This window comes from Equus asinus, chromosome 5 (genome assembly GCF_041296235.1).
Source record: "Equus asinus isolate D_3611 breed Donkey chromosome 5, EquAss-T2T_v2, whole genome shotgun sequence".
NCBI classification, from domain to species: Eukaryota; Metazoa; Chordata; class Mammalia; order Perissodactyla; family Equidae; genus Equus; species Equus asinus.
Genome location: NC_091794.1, coordinates 34078874 through 34099937, shown reverse-complemented (window position 1 = coordinate 34099937; position 21064 = coordinate 34078874). Strand labels below are relative to the sequence as shown.

At 42.9% G+C, this 21064-nt stretch overlaps 1 protein-coding gene across 21 annotated transcripts in view; it reads left to right on the top strand.

Moving 5' to 3' along the window:
- The window catches only part of LPP (LIM domain containing preferred translocation partner in lipoma), a 655109-nt gene that overhangs the window by 99991 nt on the left and 534054 nt on the right, over positions 1 to 21064 (top strand). The window contains exon 1 of one of the 21 annotated variants that reach the window (XM_070509227.1): positions 8152 to 8283. The exons of the other annotated variants lie outside the window; for them this stretch is intronic. The gene's annotated coding sequence lies outside the window, so the exon portion shown is untranslated. Of the gene's footprint in view, positions 1 to 8151; positions 8284 to 21064 lie in introns of those variants that run through there. 21 annotated transcript variants of the gene reach the window in all.

The following is a 21064-nucleotide window of genomic DNA, read 5'->3' as shown; positions in this document are numbered from 1 at the left end:
TTTAATATTTACCCGAAAGCTGCTCTTCGGCTTAGATCTCTGCTTCAGGCTTTGGAAGGGTAGGGTAGCCACGCGCCTGCTTCATTAATATTTTGGGCATCTCTGAGTTTGTGCAGGATAATGATTGATTGCATGATCAATGATGCTAACATCACACAGGTTAGTGTCATATCAGCATAAAGACGTTAGTAACATGAACAAACATGTATTTCAGATTTGTTGTTTATATCCAGATATTAGCTGCAAAGTAATATAAAGTAATAAAAACTAAGTTAACGTCCAGATATTTATTTTCAAAAATAAGTGAACCTTTTGCATGTAAGTTGGAGAGAAAAGTCTTCTCAAAATGCTTTATATCTTGATATTCTACAAACCAACTGAAATATAAAGTTATATATTATAAGAGTAAAATGCTAAAATATTTGGTGATGATTGTGAAAGCTATCACTTTTATGGGTAAAACAATTATTAAGAATGTTGGAATAGCTCAACAATTAGGAAATAAATTGATAGTTAATACCAATATTAGATTAGTTAAATCTTAGTTAACAGAGCACATGAGGTAACTTTGAGAAGAACATCATATCCATTCTTAGCTAACAAATGTTTATAAAAATGTGAATTGTAACAGAGATATTATTGTGAGATTAGATTATATCATAATTCTAATTATTATAGGATTGCTTGGTGAATGCATTTATAACATTAAACAGTATGACCATTAAGAACTGTTTTAAGTTTTAGTTATTTAATTTTATTTAAGACCATGAATCTTTCCAGAAAAGACTTATTTAAGAATTTTTCATATTTTGTAAAGATAATTAAAAGTAAGATGCCAACTTTGTCCCCTTAACATTTCCTAATCAGAAAAATATCCAAAGGCATGTACAGCAACATCAATGGTAAATTATCTTCAACACAAGAGAAATTTCATATTTATTTTTGTATCCAGGAAGTTCAGGTGATGATGGTAAGTGATTTCAGTCTCAGCTTTGGCTTGATATTGATTTTAACACTCTGCTATTTGGCATTTGGTCAAAATGGGTAATGGGTGCAAATCTTCTATCGGTGGATCTCTATGGTTTTGTACCTGGAGGCAACATGTGGGTGTCTCCAGTTCAGACTAGAACAAATCCCTCACATTTATCTACTTTTAATTTGTTTTCAAATTGTTTCCATGGTCACCATCCACTAATTCTCCAGTAATCCTTAAAGGAAGTCTAGGAGTATTATCTCACTAGAGAGAGGGAACCTGTGGCTTAGAGAAGTGAAGGGCATTAGTTGTCCGAGGGTACCAGGCAGTGCTGGAGCCTGAGCGTCTGACCCCATCTCCATCCCAGGGCTCGGAATCCACAGACTTGGCTTTTAGTTCTGGCCCTAGAGCTGTCTGTTCCTGGCACACATATAGAGTAAGGCATTTCATTTCCATACTGCCTGTCTTGGTAAACTCATTAATTAGGGTTGTGTTTATAGTTTCCTTGAACTGCTAATGTCTTCTTGGTGTAATTAAAACTGACCACCTTCTTGAGGATGGCCGTGCTTCCCATGCATCGTGTGGCCCCATTAAGCCTGGGCTTCTTCTCTTACCTGCACAGTGGAGGTGATGGTCATGTCACCTGCAGAGACCTTTCGTCTTTGTCATTCTCTTGTGTGATAAGGGCTGAATAGAGGAAAGGCAAGACCTGATGACTTGAAGTCTAAGTCAGTTTGTGTTTGCTGAGAGGCACGACTGAGGGCAAGGAATTGATATCTAGATTTAAACAGGCTGGTTTTTAGTCAACATTGGACGGGTAAATAATACTTCTTCCTGGTTTCTGAGATATGAAATTGGTTGTCTACTGCATGTGTTTCTCATTTTTGTCTTAAGTTCACGCTTTGGTCATGGAGTGCCATTTTGGAGACAATTTCAGTTTGGTTTATTTGCTTAATAATAATAATAACAACAATGTATTCCTGTCATTTTTTGAGCACCTGGTATGTGCCAGACTGTGTACACACATCATTCCTAATCTGAAAAGAAAAACAACATGCAAAGAGTATATTCTAATTCCCACTTTGCAAATAAGGAAACTTGGGCTCAGAGAGATGAAAGGACTTGCTTAAGTTTACTTGGAAGGTGGCAGAACTAACTGCAAAACCTGCGTCCTACTTACACCCCCTCACTGCCATGGCATTGAGGCTAGAAATTGAGATCCCCATCTTCTCCTTCCTCCTGTCCTATCACAGTGATGAGCGGGACTTGGAATGGGCCATGGCTGGCTCCTACTGCCTCGGTGTCCTTGACTTGTGTTCTGATGCCAGGACACACTTTCATTGATTACATGATGCTGATGACCCTTCCTGGTATCTGTTGACAGGCCCAGGGCAACCTGACACCCCTCCTACAAAGAGCTCACCCTGGACTCCCCAGCCAGAGGGAAAGAGGCCTTGAAAAGGAATAGGTCCGTGATTAACGATTACTGTGATGCGTGAGCTGAACAGTCTGTCCGTTGTTCTCATTTGACATCTTGCTTTCTTTTGAGCATTTTATCTAAACTTCCAAGAGTGACTCGCAGCCCTGTCTACACATTAAAATCACCTCAGGAGCTTTTTAATAATTATGCCTGGGTCCCCCCTCAGAACATTCTGATTCCAATGGGCTGGAGTAGAGTCCTGGGTATCGCATTTTTTAAAAACAACTACTCCAGGAGATTCTGTTGTCCGGCCAGGGAGGAGAACCAATGCTTTAGGGGCAGAAAGCCCTCCTTTTACTCTTTTGTTAGTGTGGCATAGTTTTTTTTTTTTCTGACCCCAGTGAACTCTTAATTTTAAGATATTATCATTCCACTGAGAGGTAGAATTTACTCACCAAGAGCATTCATGCTTTTTTGAGGTGGCGTCTGCTGTGGAGAGGGTGTTACAAGAATGGACACAGGTGCTGAATTTAGTGGCCCAAGAGGAGGGGAAAGTGCCACTTTGTATTAGATCACTGGAAACAAGGAAAAGACAGAGCCGTGACTTTGGCCATCCTCCCTCTTAATTCATTCTCCTCATCCTCACCAGATTTTCCACATTGAAGGGGCGTGTTCTTTAGTTTCTGGGGCATTCACAATAATTTCCAATGATTTTACTCCAAAACATATTATGGCTTATTTGCAATAGCTTGGATGTTTGTTGTAGTCTCTTTACTTTCTGTTTACTAATTTAATTTACTACTACGTATAAAAGAGTGGCTTCAATTGAAATAAACACTATGGCGCACAGTGTGCATACAGAGACACTATGCTCCGGTGGAAGTACACCCACACTCTCCAGCCTGGCATTCAGCATTCTCTCCGCCCTCTCATGCCAGTCTTTCTCTCCAGAATTAAGGCCACTCTTTACTGTCCCTGGGCTCCAGCAAGCTGAACTGTACCCTGGACCAGGATTTGTCCCATCCCTCCCTTTGTTCCCGTCTCATCCTGCTGAAACATTACCTCTGTCCTGGAGCCGTCTCTCATCCCGGCAGCTAGAAATAACCTTTCTTTTCCTAGAACCTCCACACTGCTCAGAGCGCGAGCACTTTTAGAACTTATCACATTGTACCTCGAGCTATTCTTGTTTATGCGTGTGTATAATTCCTCTCCTTCTGTACGCTTCTGGAGGATGGGGCAGCCTCTTAATTTTGGTGTCTCCTGCTGTGCCAAGAATATTAGAGGCATTCCCTAAATGTTTTTTGAATAAATGTGTTCCTTTTAGTTCAACTCAGCGGTTGTCCAAAATTAACCTCGTGAGAGATGGGTGGCTTCGGTGAACATTTGGAGAGGTCTACCGTGATGGATGAAATCCGGTGACCTAGTTACAGGATATCCCTGCAGGCTCACTGTGAGGAAGGCTCAGGTTTAAACTCTGAAAGGAGAGCCTGGCTTATTTAGGTTGGCGGTTGTTTACATGTCTTTTAAAATGACCCACCCTTTTTTTTTTTCAAAGTATAAAAAAATGCATCGTCATGTAGGGAGTTCAGAAAATGTAGATGAGGGCTAAAGAAGAAAATAAAAATCGTCTTTAAATATTAATAAAACATTAATAAAACCTGTCCTATTTTAACAGTATCTGATAATGTACGGTTTCTTGTGCTTGGAGAAGGGAATTTGCTTCTTTATATATATTTTTTTTTTAAAGATTGGCACCTGAGCTAACAACTGTTGCCAATCTTCTTCTTTTTTTTTTCTGCTTTCTCTCCCCAAGTCCCCCCAGTACATAGTTGTATATTTTTTAGTTGTGGGTCCTTCTAGTTGTGGCACGTGGGATGCCACCTCAGCGTGGCCTCACGAGCAGTGCCATGTCCGTGTCCAGGATCTGAACCAGTGAAACCCTGGGCCTCCGAAGCAGAGCGCCGCGAACTTAACCACTCGGCCATGGGGCCGGCCCCATCTTTGTATTTTTAATAACTGGTAGCAAGTCCAGTGTGTCCAGTGGGTGCGCTCTTATTATTATTATTGATTTTTATTATTGTGGGTGGGCTGTTTTTATTATTATCGTCATCATCATCATCATTGTCATCACTGAAACTAAACCAAAGTAGATATTGTCACCATTGCTACAGCCCCAGGAAGGACTTCACGGGCTGTGCTATGGTTAAGCACCTTATATTTACAAAATGCTTATAGTCTTTTGTTAGCAACTGTGCCTGAACAACAGCTGTGTGAGGGAAGCAACATCGCAGATGAAATCGGTGGAGCCACTGTTGAAATGGGCATTGTTTCTGGAGGAGGGTGGTAGTGTGCTGGGCTGGGGCCCTGGAGGGATCCAAGTGAGGCCTGACTGAGGGCACTGAGGGGCCCAGGAGGGAAATGGCTCCTGGGAGAGGCCCCCAGGCTCTTGCTTCTCTCTGGAAGGTGCCGCCAGCCTGCTGCAGTTGCTTCCACCTTAGCATCCACTGTCCTCACAGTACTTTTCACCACAGACCAATGGATTTCAGCTAATTAGGAAAAAAGAGGTGATTTTAAAGAATAAGGGACCCCCTCCCACAGTGTATCATCTATATACGAGATCTGGCTGGGGTGGGCAGTAAGATTTGTGTTGAGAAAATATGTCTGGGCAAATGCGTAGGGCTGGTGGGTATGTTTTTATTTTTAAGTTTTCTTCTTTTTGGTGTAGCCTTGTTCCCTTTTATTTTAAAATAGTTTTATTATTAAAAAAATATTTTCCAAGCACTCAAGAGAATTTGAAGAATGCAGAAAAGCACAAAGAAGAGAGTAAAAATTTCGCCAAATCCATTCTTCAGTGAAAATCATTGTTAAAGTTTTAGAGAACACCTTTTCTTTTTTTTTTGAGGAACATTAGCCCTGAGCTAACACCTGCTGCGAATCCTCCTGTTTTTGCTGAGGCAGTTTGGCCCTGAGCTAATATCCCTGCCCATCTTCATCTACTTTATATGTCGCCTGCCACAGCATGGCCTGACAAGCAGTGTGTAGGTCCATGCCCAGGATCCGAACTGCTGAACCCTAGGCCACTGAAGCAGAGTGTGAGAACTTGACTGCTAACCCACTGGCCCGGACCCTGGAAAAGACCTTTTAAAGCCTCTCCCTCACTCTGTCTGTCTGTCTGTCTCTATAGATAAATACCTATTATATATATGTGTGTGTCTGTGTGTGTAGATACATACATACATGCACACACATGACATTTACAGGAATGACTGCATTTACAATTACATGTATTACTGCAGGCTTTTCTATGATGTACCTTTTCACTCAACAACATGGCTTGAAAAAATTTTTATATCAATAAATATGTATCTCTCAGACTCATATAGTGTAATCTTTTTTAAGGACTGGTGGTGATCTTTTAAATCATTTATTTTATATTTTTTTTTCTAAGGAGTGGTGGTAATATTTTAAATCATGTATGTATATGGCTTCATGAATAAAAAACCTTTTCTTCAGATATAGTTGGATATTATCTGCGTCTACAACTGTAGTAGTTCTTAGCAAGGTTGTTTGTTAATTTAGGAAATATTGACTAAGCGTGGAGAATGGGGCAGCACTGAGCGAGGTGCAGGGATTAACAGGAGCATAAGATGTGCTTGTGTCCTCGCGGGCTCAGCCTGGGGGGAGGCGGGCACACCAAGAAGCCTCATGTGCTGCGGGCCATGCATGGGAGCACAGCGGTGGTGATGACGGTCTCCATTCTGTTCTTCCTTTATGAAAACGAGGAGACTGCTTCTCACACTGCTAGGGAGCTACTTGTCTCTCCTGATGTTTCCTGTCAAGCACAATTCTGGGTATTATGAAAATTAATTAATAATAAAATTAATATTAAAAAGTATTTCTTTTTTTAACAGTCAAGGTAATATGTGCTCATGTTATAAATTTAGAATGTACAGGAAAATATAAAAAGAAAGTGAAAATCACCTGTGATCTCACCTTTTACAGGTAACTTCCATAACATTTTATTTGTCTGACTATGTGACCTGAGGTTTTTTACCTGAACTCACCCTCTACAACCTAGTTCTCAGCTCTACTTTATATACCACTTTTAAAGGATTCAAGATTAAAAAAAAAATCCTGTCTCAACCAAAATGCACTTGGGTCTGTTTTGATGCCCCCATTCCCCCTTGAACCTGAACTTCATACACACACGAAGGGGAACCGGCATTGTAGTTGACAACTAACCTCTCATTTTACAGATAGAAAAACTGAGGCCTAGAACTTCTCCAAGATCATGTACAAAAAAAAAAGAGGCAATCAACATTCGAACCCAGGTCTCCTGAATTCTGTGCCAGTGCTTTTTCTCTTGACAAGTGATACCTCCTTACTAGGTCACAGAAGCAGTGGTAGAGAGAGAAAAGGAAAGCCACGTCAGTTCTAAAGAGTGCAGTTTTTTCCTTGTGTCCTTTAGCTGAGCTATTTTTGTGACTATTCAGTGCATGGACTGAATTTTGTGACTTGGAGCATTCTGGCTAGACTGAGGCCATTCACACTGACTGCAGCCATGCTGTCCCTCCATGGCAGGCTCCATGGAATCCTTGGCCTGGAAATCAGATGGGAACAGACTATTCCAATATAAAAACCAAATTTCAGGGTCTGAGCGTACACAGAAAAAAATTACTGTGTATCCTGTTGGACCATGTACATAACAATGAAAGAGTGATTTATGAGTATGTGACTGGCTGGCCCGGGGAGGAGGTAGTGTTGGGGTTGATTCATCTCTGAGTCTGTAATCCATTCATAAGCTCCCATAAATCTTATACACAAATGCAAATTACTCATTCTCCCTAAAGGTGACCCTGTAGTCTAGCTCTCACAACCTTAAGTTGTTTCTTTTGGCATGTAGAACAAAGCATAGACTCCTCTTTCTGGCATTTAAGGCCCTCTATAATCTGTCCAGCAGACATTGATATAATATGGAGATGTAATAATGTAGCACTTAAGAGCCAAACTTTGCAGCCGGGCTGCTCCACCATGAACTAGGACTTTTTCCTGGCAGGTTTCTGAACCTCCTCTGTTTCGGTTTCCTCATATGTGAAATGGAAATAGTTGTTAGGAGGATTAAATGAGTTAGTATTTGTAAAGGTGTAACAGTGACTATGTCATAATCCATCACATAGAAAGTGCATATTAGTTTATTAAATGAATATCTTTCCAGCTCCTCCCCTGATAACATTCCCCTTTGCACTGGATTTCTGGTCATTCTTGAGATGGTCCTTTCATTTTCCTGCCTCTGTGCAGCTATGACCCTCACCTATAAAATGTTGGCTCTCCCCTTGCTGCCTGTCCAAATCTTCCTCATCCTTTTAAGGCCGGGCTCGATGCGTCTCCATCCATTTATTCACATAATCCTTCATTCCTTCAACAAAGTTTGAGAGAGGGTCTGCTCTGTGCCAGGTCCAGTATCTAGGAGGCTTCCACAGTGTCCGGGCTAGGAGAGGTCTTCCAGGTATGCCTCTCTTGTGACATCACCATCCGTGTCACTTTACAGTTTCTGATGGGTTCGTTTGATCTCCCTTACTAGCATATTAGCTGTTTGAGAGTAGGGTGCTTATTAGTAGCTGCTTATTAAGCTCTACTTAAAATGAATAAATGAATGAATAAACAGTTACCCTTTGTGGTTATTTATTACTTGCTAATAGAGGGAAGAAAATAGGAACAAAACTGTGTGTGTGTGTGTGTGTGTGTGTGAGAGAGAGAGAGAGAGGAGAGACTTTGGATGACAAGAAGGATGAGGCTGGGTCTGAGAGCAAAGAGCCACTTCCAAGTAGAAGCGAGGCAAGAAGACAGGCGAGAGTGGAGGTGCGGAGGTAGAGAGGAACGGGAGGAGACGGTAGGTTATTCTCTGAACCGTAAAGCGTTCGCTCTAAGAAATGGTTTTCCTTAAGTGGTATAAAATGTGAAGTGAATTGGGTCTCACTTTTTCTTTCCCTCTTTAGGAGGTTGGAGCTGATTTTTAAAATGAGGTGGGGGAGGGAGGTGGGGTTTGGAGAAGGAAAGTAAAAATTGTTTTCTGAAGCTCTCTTTGCCAAATAACTCTCTGGAGAGAAAGTTTAGAGGGCGGGCCTGCCAGAGCGGACCAGCAGTCCGCTGGCCGACTCACTATTTCATTTGTCCTCATCCTGGTCACCCGCCCATCCCCATTCTCCACTTCCAAACACCTCTTTTTTTTCCTTCACTTTCTTCCTTCCTTCCTTCCTTCCTTCCTTCCTTCCTTCCTTCCTCCCTCCCTCCCTTCCTCCCTCCCTTCTTTCCTTCCTTCTTACAATTAAGAAGCTGGAGGAAAAAAAATCAAAACAGAAGGCAAAGTAAGCAGATGATTTCAACTTACAATTATTTGCCAGGTTATAAAAATGCTGTGTTTTAGATTTAATCTACCTGATCACCTCATCTGTTTTCCACTGAAACCCTCCCCTCCTGCTTCCCCTCGTCATTTTGTCTCCTAACCTTCTACCCACCTTCTGACTCAAAGCATGAGAGGAGACTTGAACAACACAGCCAGATTTGAGAAGGGAGAAGGGCAGCTTTCAAGAGCTGACTCGAAGAGTTTAGCATGAGCAAATTCCTGACCTTTTTCTTCTGAAGGTTTTTCAGCTGTTTTTTTACATCTCTCGAGTGTACTGCTAAAGACACTGTGCTGTGGAAGGCACAAGGGTTCAATGATGGACATGCATTCACGGAGTGCTTGATGGACGCAGGCCTCCAGCTACTTCAGGGGATGACAAGATAGAAATAGAGGCCCTCTGACTGCAAAGTGCTCAGTGTTTGTGTGTGCACGCTGTGGGTGCCATGGGGAGACTGGTTTCTGGGGAGAGGGAGGGAGGAAGGGAGGGCTAGGGACTAGGTAGATAGGTGTGCCAACAACTGATGAGGACATGGAGGCAGGCTGCAAGGTGATCAGTGTTAGAGTTCCGAGCAGCCACTGGGGAAGGCTTCACTGGGGGTGGAGGTGGGGCTTGGTGTTCTGGGCCTTGAAAGATAGCTAGGACTTTAATAAGCAAGGAGGGGAAGAGATGAGTCTTCAAGACAAGGGGACAGCGAGGCATGAGACTACGTAGAGGAGTGGGAAGTGGCAGGCCGAGTCTGGAAAGTACACGAGGCGAGGCATCTGTATCAAATCGTAAAAGTTTTAAATGTCCCCCTGTTGTGTTGGGGCTTTTTTTCTGTAAGCAGTAGGGAGCTGTTAGGGGTTTTGGAAAGAGCTGTGATAGGATTATTCTGGTGTCTCTGTGTGTGTGTGTGTGTGTGTGTGTGTGTGTCTGTGTTGTTTTGCTTTTACTTTTTAATTTTCCGAGTCTTTTTAGGAACTGTTAGGCAACCTTAACTCTGGGAAGTGTGCGCTGCCTGTCTTTATATGTCATTTCTCCTCTCTTCCGGCCTGGCTCCGCTCCTTCTCAGGCTTCTGAGAAGGAAGTGTGGCAGTGCCAGCTCCTCGGAGCTGATATGAGGTCTCTGAGCAGACCCTGCGCCTGGTCTTCACTGCTCTCCAGCCCGTCCCCCCTCCTTTTCTCTTCCTCCTCCTCTTTCTCCATCACCACCCCCACCAGCAGCAGCAGCACTTCCCTCCCTAAAATAAATAAACCGGTCGCTCCAAAAGGTTCCAAGCACATTAGTCACATATCCCAGAAGTTTAATACAGAATTATTTTGACAGCAAGAACAAGAAGTGTTTTCTACTTGAACGCACAGAACTTGCTTATTCCAACTGGGCTTTCTGCCGCACAGACAGATGATATGTTTTTTAGATGGATCGGCCACGCAGGAGACTGCGTCGCTTCCCTTGGATACATGACAAACTGCTCACTACCAAAAGTGGTTGGGGAAAAGATGTGAAATGAGAGGGAGAGTGGGAGAGAGAGAGAGAAGAATGAAATCGTGTCCTTATTGCAAACAGAACTTTCTCCCTAATAACTTCAGTAAGCCACTGAGAGATTTCTATGTGTTTATTTATTTATTTGGCTGCCTCTGGAACTGTGAAGTTCTTTTTTAAACCCGGGCTTATGCGTGTTCTAAGAGATGAGGACAGATCGAGTTATTGCAATGCGGGTGGCTCTCCAAGCATTCCAGTTGAATAGCTCTTCCAGAAATATTTCTTGACTCACTTATTTAGCACTTTCTATTGCTGTTACTAAGCAGATTGAAGAGTCCTCCGTGTGCTTTCGCCAGACTACTCTCGGGTTGATGTGGATCCCCTTATCCCTATTTGGCATGTGGAAAGATGGAGCAATGAAAAGCTGAAGTGCGTTGTCACCCAAGAGGGATTTTTACCTGGGGTGTCAGAGCAGCATCTGAAGAGTCAGAGAAAGAATAAAAGCCTGTGCTCACCTCTTTCTGGCTTTGTCCTTCTCCTTCAGGGTCCCACCGCTAAGCAGGAAGACCTTATTCGGAGGCAGGTCACCTGGGTGTGAAGACCCAGAGATAAGCATGTTGGAGAGAAGCTAAAGGAGTTCCAGACCTGGGATGATCACTGCATTCTGGCTCCTATGATCTTCTGGCTACTGTGATCCTTTACTTCTTCCTTCTCAAATCCTTCGAGAGATTTCCAGCCATTTGGGGAGCTGGGCTGACCTTTCTAATTGCAGCGCCTGCTCGCTGGAACTTTCTTAACCTCCTCTGCTTGTTTCTTATTAGCCCCTCATTCCCAGGCCTTCCTCCAAGAAACCTCTTTGTGGTCTAGACATTAAATGGCTTATGACCTTGGACAGTAGACTCTTTGGGCCTTGATGTTTTCAGATCTTTTCCCTTCACAGAATTTTTTTTTAAACCTCTCATGAAATGTAATGTGGAATCCCAATATGTAAAATAACCAAAATGTAGTCATATGAGGTGCTGTCATTAGATGGTAGAAGATTGACTAGGCTTCCACCTAAGACCAAGTTCTTTTTCCAGAACTCTCTGCCTCTGTGGAACCCATTTTGAAAACCGCTATATTGGAGGTACTTCAAGCCCCTGTCAGGCAGCTCTGATGACCATGCTTCTGCTTTCTTTAAACTTTCTGCCTTTCTGTACATCTCTCAAGTGGCATCTGTACAGGTGAGGAAGATGGGCCCAGTGGGAGACATGACCCTTGCTGGTTTCCTCACAGTGGCTTTGCAATTCCATGTGACAAAGACCTTTTAGTTTGTCCTCTTCAGGTGATTCTTCTCACGGGGGGCTTGTCAAGCCCCAAGCCTCCTCAGGCCACTACACCTGTGCCTGGACTTGCGCGCCTGCGCATCCCTTGGCCAGCACTTCCTTATTATTCATTACACTGTGCTGAGTGGTACTTGAGTATCAATTCTTGCCACTGTTGCTGGGGCTCTGGGCCTACAGCCTCTCTCTCAGGAACATTTGTTAGAGGTGTAACATGGCGGTCAAGCTATTTTTGAGGAAACTTTTTCTTTTAAAGTGCTGAGTTTACTTTTTATGAGGAAAGTAAAGCATGGACCATCTCCCATTCCTCCACCACTCTTTATGTAGCACCTACATTCACATGACACTCTACTATTCCCCAAAGAAGTCCTGACCTTTACGGTCATACTTTACAGTTTCACATGGCAAGGCAGTTTCTAAAGAGCTTTTCCCAGCTAAGATCTCACTTGAGCTTCACGACAACTCCAGGGCAAAGGAGACTCAACAAGACGATGCACTTGTAATTGCTGTAAGGCTCACAGGTCACAGGTTGAGAAGAAGTGTGGGGATTTGAACCTTAGGCTCCTGGCTCATACCACCGCCCCAAACCATTCGTTCTCCTTGTAGCAGGCATTATGAATGAATAAGCTATTAACAGGTACTATTTATTAAGTGCTCACTCGTAGGTCAAACATCGCTAGGTTGACACTTTGTAAAAAGCCCATTTAATCTTTTCAGCTACCTATAAGGTAGAAATGGTTATGTCCAGTTTGTAGGTGTATCACTAGAGATATTGAAGGGATAAATAACTTGCTTACGGTTCTTCTTCACAGAATTGATGGACCTCAGATTCTAACCAGGACTGTTGGCCTCCAGAGGCCTTTTGAGTATAGGATGTGATCCTGCCCATCCTTCGTCCGCATCATTCGTCCTCACTAGGGAGACAAAAAGTGCCCTCTTGAAAATAACAAAGTTAGGGGCCGGCCCGGTGGTGCAGCGGTTAAGTTCTCATGTTCTGCTTCTTGGCAGCTGGGGGTTCGCCGGTTTGGATCCCGGGTGCGGACATGGCACCACTTGGCAAAAGCCACGCTGTGGTAGGCGTCCCACATATAAAGTAGAGGAAGATGGGCATGGATGTTAGCTCAGGGCCAGTCTTCCTCAGTGAAAAGAGGAGGATTGGCAGTAGTTAGCTTCAGGGCTAATCTTCCTCAAAAAAAAAAAAAGAGAAAATAACAAAGTTAGTTTGTGGATGACCACATGGGATAGTGATTGCTGTATACTGTTAAGGGTTAACAGGGGGCAGTTTTCTCTCCTTGCTCTTGGAGGTCATAATATCATTATACACTCCCCTCTGCTTTCTTTTTAGATTTTATGTGCTCCACATTGACATTATGAGTCCTCCATTCTCCTGGTTTCCCCCTCTATCAAAATACCTATCCTTTCCTGCTCTGATCATTCTATCCTTCTAAATTTCACACACCTAGGGAATGTGTTTGTTGAATTCTCTTTGTATAATTCCCTTCCACAACATTGTTTAGAATGATGGATACTTAATTCTTGTTTTAAATGGGAATGACAATTAGAGATTATCCTTGTTTTCAAAGAGATTTTCTGCTTCTGAAATGTACTTTGTAAAAGTTTGAAAGTCAGACACCACATGAAGAGATACCCAAGTCATATCAAGAAAGATGAATGCCTAATGAATGTTCTGATTGGCTAGCTGGCCATGTCTTGCTTTTTCAATGTCAATTTTAACTTTCTAACTCTCGTGTTAGATAGCTCTCCTCCCCTCCCCCCAACCCACGCGTGAGCGTGCGTCCGCACACAACACACACACAAACACGCAATTCTTGAGAAGGAAACCCTCCTACATTTGGTAAACTTGCCGCTTTCTCCTCAGAATCTGGTTAGCGTACCTTTGGGTGAGCAAAGGAAAAATCTTTTTCTCCGTGCCAAGTTCAGGGTGTGAATCAATTCTCCCTGCCGTTCGCATTTTAGTAAATGTTTCCTAGATGGATTCCTCAGATTTCCAGTAAAGACAAACAGCTCAGAAAGCAGATTGCATTCATACCCCAGGCCTGAGTTCTGTGACCCAGGCACAGGAGCTCAGTTCCATATATGGCCAAAAGCCGGACTGGGAGAGGGAGTTGAGGGAGAGTACCAGACATACAATGCATTCCTAAGAAATGTGCATTCACAACTGACAAAACAGGACCCTCATTGATTTCTATCTTGTGCAGAACATGAACTGCGAAGTTTTGAGAAAGAAGCCAATGTTCTAAGCATCTGCCACTGGGTACAGTTTATTTTCCCTTTCCCTTTCGGTCACATGTAGGTTGAATTTGGAGTCAGTGTTCAAGTCAATGCTAGCATGGAATGAGGACTGAGAAATTATTCTTGGAGTCAGCAGATGTGGGTTCTCAGCCCAATTCGACCACCATCCAGCTGTGAAACTCTCTCTCTGGCCTGTTTTTTTCAGTGTCAAAGTGGCAGGGCTGGATTTGATGATCTCCAAGATCTCTACTATTTCTGTTTTCTTTGGTTCTAATTTTGCCTGAGATTTTCCAGTTCCTGTGGAATTCCCCGCAGAAAGTAGTTTCTAATTCTCCCAAAGACTTTCTGTGGTTTGAACTTAAAAAGGCAAAATAAAACCCTGGTCTTGAATTTTTCTTTTTGATTTCCTTAAATATGTTTTGGACACATTATTAGCCTTCACTTGGCAGAGAACTTCTTGCTGAGGGTGGAGAGGAATGCATTCAGTGCATCTTCATGGTCTTTCCCCTCTGCCTTCCCCTCTTGCCGTTGGAGAAGAAATGAGGGTATCCCAAATAGAAAATTGTAGGAACAGGTATGTGCTTAGCAAATCCAGCCTTTTAATGGCCCTTTTAATTATCTGCTTCTCTTATAAATTCTGCCTTCTCTGTGGGAGTAGTGGGACCAGCAGGAGGCAGTTCCCATAGCTTCCTCATACCTTAGGAAATGGAACTAGGGATGTGAAACTGAAGTGTTGGCTTTCCAGTCAGTAACTGGATGAGTCACTTGGCTGTCACAGATGTTAAGAAGGTTAACAAGAAATAGAAATGCAAAACTCTGGCCATAGAGAGGACTACAGTCATTTCTACTTTATGAGGCAAGGCATGCTTTCTAATGCTCTTTGTCTTTTTGGGTCTGTAGTCTATTGTCAACAGACTAAGATAGTCATGTTGCAGAAGTTTGCAATTTTCTGCTCCTTTTGGAAGGGGCTCTAGCCAAAGTTGAACTCTTCTCTTTCTTTTCTAAAAGCAGGGCATTAGTTTCTCTGCTGAGATAAAGGGAGATTTCTTTGTTCCTTGACGAAATGTTTTGTTCAGTCCTTGAGCTCTAATGTCGTGACGGTAGCCGTGTGCCTCACCGGCACATCGATCAGTTGTAGAGAGTGATTGCTCTGAGGAAGACGTGGTGGTTCAGCAGGCACCCAGAGAAGTTCCCCTTCCTCCCCGTGAGGCTGAAGAACCAGGTGTAACTCTGTCTTGCCTTGCTGCGCTGGCCCCTTTGCTGGGAGCTGGCCATTGCACAGCCGCCAAGTCCTGGGAGGAAGAGAAGGAGGCAAGCGAGCACGGAGAAAGCAGAGAGCAATTGCTCCAGAGAGAGCAGGAGCTAAGACGTGTGTGTCCTTGATCAAGATGCTTCAAGTCTCTGGGCCTTCATTTCTCCATCTGGAAAGTGAAATGCTAGTGGGCCTTGAAGGTCTCTTCTAGCTCCTAAAGGATGAATGTAATATATTTCCAAATTGTCTCTTCATGTCTCCTATTGCTCCTCCTTGGTATCCCCAGTAATATTGAGCTCGTCGACTTGTACAAAGTTCTGACCATGTTATAATCCTCCTTAACGTCAACCAGAACCAAAACAAGATGCCACCTCTGTGCGCTCCTGCTCACCACAATATTACGACCAAATTGCTTAGCTCAGCGTTCAACTCCCTTCACAGTTGAGTTCCAACTGATGATTCTAGTTTTAGGGAGTGGGGGCTTCAAAAGCCTTCCCTTCCATGTGTGGCCTTCATCTTGACTTTGAGCTCGCTGTGGGCCCTTTAGTACCATGGAGGAAGGTGTGCGTATAAAAAGAGGAAACTGTGCACGATGACATGGCAGCATTACTCGATTAGGAGTGGATCAGAGAAGAGTAAATCAGGATTCTGGGGTTCTGTGATAGACTCTACCAATAATTTAGGGGAGATTTAGGGAAACTGAACACAGTGTATCTTCTGCTTTGCTAAAAAGCATACATTTTAATGATTACAAGTTCTTGGTGCTATTATGAGAAAACCACAGGGAAGACCAATCATAAACAGTAATAATTTATTAACCATGACTAATGCTTTGGGGAGTATGATATGTGATGTAGGTTTATGCTGGGCTTTACAGTAGACCGACCCCTTTCAAAACCCATTAACTCATCAGATCCTCACAACAGGTCCATGAGAGTGGCAGCCTAAGGAATATTACCCTCCTTTTACTTAAGAGCAAAGTGATGCTTGAATAAAGTGAAGAGGCTGCTTAGCATCACGTGGTAAATAGATGGCATAGCAAACTTCTCTAGTGCTCTTATGCCTGTACCGTGTTTCCTGACTTTTAAAGCTTCAGCTGAGCCAGTAAAACAGGATAAACACATATGCACCCCTTATTCCCCCATCAGAGGATGGTAGAGGATGGTATTTAATTACTGGTGAATTGTGTGAGCCATAATATTTCGTGAATCAGTGTTGGTGATTATTGGGATGATGTGTCAGTCGGTTCACTTTCGTAGCTGAATTATTAACTAGGGCACCATGACGGATAACAGAATCGAGGATTTCTAGTTTCCGACTGTTCATTCTTGCATGTGTACTTTCATTTATTTAAGGCAACCAAGAACTAACAATTACTGAACATTTACTATGTGCCAGGCTTTGTGCTAGGTGCTGATTCATAGAAATGAATCATAAAGCAAGGGTTGGAAAGGACTTTAAAATTTATGTAGAATACCCCATCTTCCCTCTCATCCTCAGTCCCTTCCCTGATATTCTTGCCAGATGTTAAGTCCAGCTGTACTTGACCATTTTATGTGATGTCATATAGTAGAGGGTAGTTGCTCCAAAGGCTGTAATCTCTCATGTTTAGAATTATACACAAACTATTTGTAACTTCCATCAATGGTAATTCATGCATCTATTAAATGGCTCTATGAAACCCTTGTCTTAAATTTATGTTTTCTTCTTAGAAGAATGAGTTTCCTGGTTGGCTCTCTGCTCTTGAGAGAGATTATTAACTCTCATTTATCTTAAAATTCCCTTTTATGTGATTTGGAGCTGCCTATCTTGATTCTGGAAACTGAAAATAGGGGAAATAAGCCCATACTGTATTCTTTCATTTCAATTCCATTTTTGGGACTAGAATTATATCTATATAATTGCTCAGATTTTGAGTCATGTAGAAACATGTTCCTGCATATGATATTTGAAACCTATTTATACTTTCTTAGAACCACAAAATTTTCAAGTTGGAAGGGACCATAAAAGTCTTCTCAAATAGCTCTAGACTATAAATTCCTTGAGGTCAGGAGCTGTCTGTGTCAGATTTATTTCTGTACCTCCTCTTGCTGCAACTCCAAACACCTAGCCCAGTGCCAGGTGGCCTCAATAAATGCGTGTTGGGTTGCATTGGATTTCTCATTCTTAGTGCTTTCTTTGCCTCTTCCTCAACTTGTCCAGTCATTGGGAGGAGGTGTGTGGACCTGCTGAGTGTGATGAAAAGTAAATCATGGGGTTGCCTCCCTCTACTAGGACTTTAGCTGTGTTTAGATTTAAGAATGCTGAGTAACTAATAAAAAGTGATTCCAGAGCACTCTGCAGATGGAAAGTGCTTCATGTGTAATAAATAATAACAGTCTCTCAAGATTAGGTACAGCCACAGAAAGAAGTGCTGACTTGCGGGATATAGAAACTTCTGATAGACCTTCCAGGGGAAGAGTGAATTGGTTGACATTGACTCCTTTCATCATTTCGTAATTAGTACTTTTATCTCCAAGTCACTGTGTATTCCTCATGATGGGCAAAGTTTGCTTTCTGCTTAGGAATTAATCCTTCTCACTATCATTAGGAGAGAGACTGAACAAACACCATGAAAACTGATAGACAAGTCTTCTAGGCAAGACTTAAATTCAGTCCTTTAATTCAGTGCTTAAATCCAGTCCTTTCTAGATTCTGTCCTCTTCCTCAACTGTTATTTCCTTTAAGGAGTCTGTGGTCACCTCTATTTTAGTTCCAGAGTGTTGGTATTCTCAAGAGGTGGAAATTGGCACCTTTCTCCAAAGGAAAGAGTGGAATGGCCAGGCCCCCTCCTGGCTTCAAACCATCAGTTTCAGAGTAAAACATCATTTGCCTGTGTAGACTGCATTTTTCTTCAGATACCCTTTCTGTTTTCACAGATCAGCCCTGCTTTTTCTCTTGGGGTTTCATCCAGGGACTGGCCTGCCTCTCTTTTGTCCTGGAGTGTGGGTCCGTCTGATTGAAATTTGGTGACTGCATGGCGACTGCCCACCAGGAGCCATGAACTATGTTTTCACCTGTATTATCCCATCTTAGGAAAGTGCATGGACTGAAGTATAGATGGAATCTTGCTATTTTTCTTGGTGACTTTAAAAGCCTCTTTCTTCTCAGTAAGAGTGACCTCCTATAGCTGGGCATTATTCACTCAATCAATAAATATTTATCGAGCACCTACTATATTCCAGGAACTCTTATTGGTGCTGGTCAGTGAACAAAACAAAGTCCTCTCAAGCTGGCATTTGAAGGATTTAACTGAAGTATGATTAAAAATAAAATGGTTTCACAGAAGTATGCTTAAAGATACAAACACAGCAAATGAAAAACACAACAGTACTTTCCTCCTGGCCTTTCCTCCTCCTGTTTCTTTTCTCTCCCGTTTCTTTTTCTCTTCATAACCTGACTCAACAGCCTGTGTTATTCTGTCACCCTACCTTGCCAACATGCCTGGATTTTCTTCTCATTCCCTTCTTTGTCTCCTTTTTGCTTCTGCTCGTGTTTTGCGTGTGGGGATGAAGCAGATGGGGCTTGATCCCAGCTTCATATTCATTCCTAGCTGCTCCTTTGCTCCTTCTTCACCTCCAGGCATGGTGTGGTGGGTAGACACCCATGTTGTGAATCAGAACCTGGAGTTGAGGGTGGCCAGTGGCCCTGGGGCTTTTGGGTGCCCATCCAGCAGCACTACGTTGCCGGGATCCTGCTGAAGAAATGGATGTGGCCCAAAAGCCTAGGTACCCCAGCATATTGTCAGCTTCAAGGGGCTTCTCTCAGGAGGTCTTCCCTGATGCTCTCGCTTCTCTTACATTTTATAATGCATCTATGTGAGAGTAGGAGCTCAGTAAATTTCAGTTTGTTTTCTTCTCTGAGGTCTCATGTCTCTTTATCTGGGCTTGACTTAATGAGACTAACTCTTGAATTTCATGGTTATTGTGCCCATTTCTTACCTCCCTAGGAGGCATGGACTATGTCCATGTGTTTTAAAGTGCGTTAAATGAACCGGGGGTGCGAGGAGCATTTTCCTCCTATGAAAAGTAGTTCCTTGTTCTGGGATGAGGACCTTGGATCCACATCCAGTATTTAGTCCTAGATTTCAGTGGCTTAAATGCAGAGAGCTGACCTCTATATTGACCAAGTGGTTGGATTTCCAAGTGCCCCTGGATTTCCACTCAAGCCTGCAGGTGCCTCCATTCCTGGGCTATTGTCATCTCCCCCAAACTAAATATTTGGGAATGGGACCAGTGATGACTCCTTAGTAGATACAAAGTAGAACTTGTGGGATAGATCTCTTCTTCTCTGTCCCCATGACCTATGCCTCTAACGTCATGCTCTACTTCTCATTTTCTATTTCTGTGTTGGACTCCAGCCTCCAGACTCTCTGTAAATCATGCGTGGTTACCATAATTATCGTTATTGCACGTGTACTAAATGTCAGGCCCTGAGTAAATGGCTTTTCATGCTCATTTCATTTAATCCTCAAAGCCGACCTGTGTAGTAGATACTAGTATTATCCATATTGAATGGATGAGGAAACTGAGGCTTAGAGAGGTTTAAATAACTTGCCCAGTGTCATACAACTTGTAATGACAGGGTCAGGGTTACAAGCCAGATCTCTCTGACACCAGCTTTTGATTTCTGAAGGACTCTACTTATCCCTGGCTTCCTCTTCTGCCCTTCTCTGCTTACCTTGCTTGGAGCGGGTTCTTGTCCGCATATGAGAAACTAGGACCATGTAGGTGGCTGGAAGGAGTCCTCCATCCTCACCTCTTTCTCCTGTTGGCACCTGTAGCCGGAGCCCTTGAGTGTGTGCTCTACTCTTCCGACCTCTCACCAGATTCTAAATTGGCTCTCAAGGCTAAATTCGCCAACAAGCACCTTCTAATGGGTTCATTGTTTTTCATGGTTTACTTGGTTTATCACTAGCTGGGGACAGCTTGACATTTGCTTTCCTATGTGTTGGATTCAGATCTCCTCTCAGTGATTCTCCCCGCTTAGCAAAGACTCCATGACCGTATGAACTGACAGCAGGTACGTTTCTACATATCCATCATAATACAATATGTTACAATAAAATCCAGAGGCATATTGAGGATTTGGGAGCAGTCTAAGAAACGAGACTGAGGTCTGGAGAGAGGGGTGGGCTTCACGTCTTCTGGTGGATGATGGTGGGCACAGCCTAGCCACTTGAAATCATCGTGCTCTCCAGGGAACTGCCTCAGCCTGGGGCACTTATGTTATTGGTGCTTAGCATTTTTGTATTACTTTACGTTTGCAAAGTGCTTTCCAGTGATTTATTGGCTGTTCTTGTTTTTAATAGCCCCTGGAGGTAAGTTGATATTCAGCCTTCTGAGAACATAAATGCATAGAGAAAACTCATCTCATCAGATATTATTGGACCTGGGGTCAGGACTCTGAACTCCTGGGATGAGGCTGTTTGGGGTCATTGCCTCATGAGGATTAATAGGAGATCAAGTGGACTTAACTTCAGCTCCCAGAGTCTCTAAGGCAGAGGTAGAATGATGGCAGCTATTTAAGGAAATCACATAGAAGCTATTATCAAAAGACGTGAATTCCAGTTCTGAGTCTGCTGTTGACCAACTGTATTGACCTTGAGCAATTGCTTTGTGTATCTAAGTCTTAGATTCACCCTCAGGAAAAACAAAGATCATCTCTCAAGTCCATTTAGATCTAACATTGTGTTAAATATAATTCTATGACTTTGGACCCCTTCTCTGGAACGGGTAGCCAATGCATTATATGACAGGGAACATGGATATAGATCTAAGTCATTATGGGATATGTCATAACAAGGTGCTCATCTTCTTTTTTCCAGGATGCAAGGACTAACTGACAATGTTATGCCTTCAGATTCCTTTCAAGAAGCATGTAAGCCTCATTCACTATAAAACTGAGATAGTGAGTGGAGCTGCTAGAGGAAAGTCAGA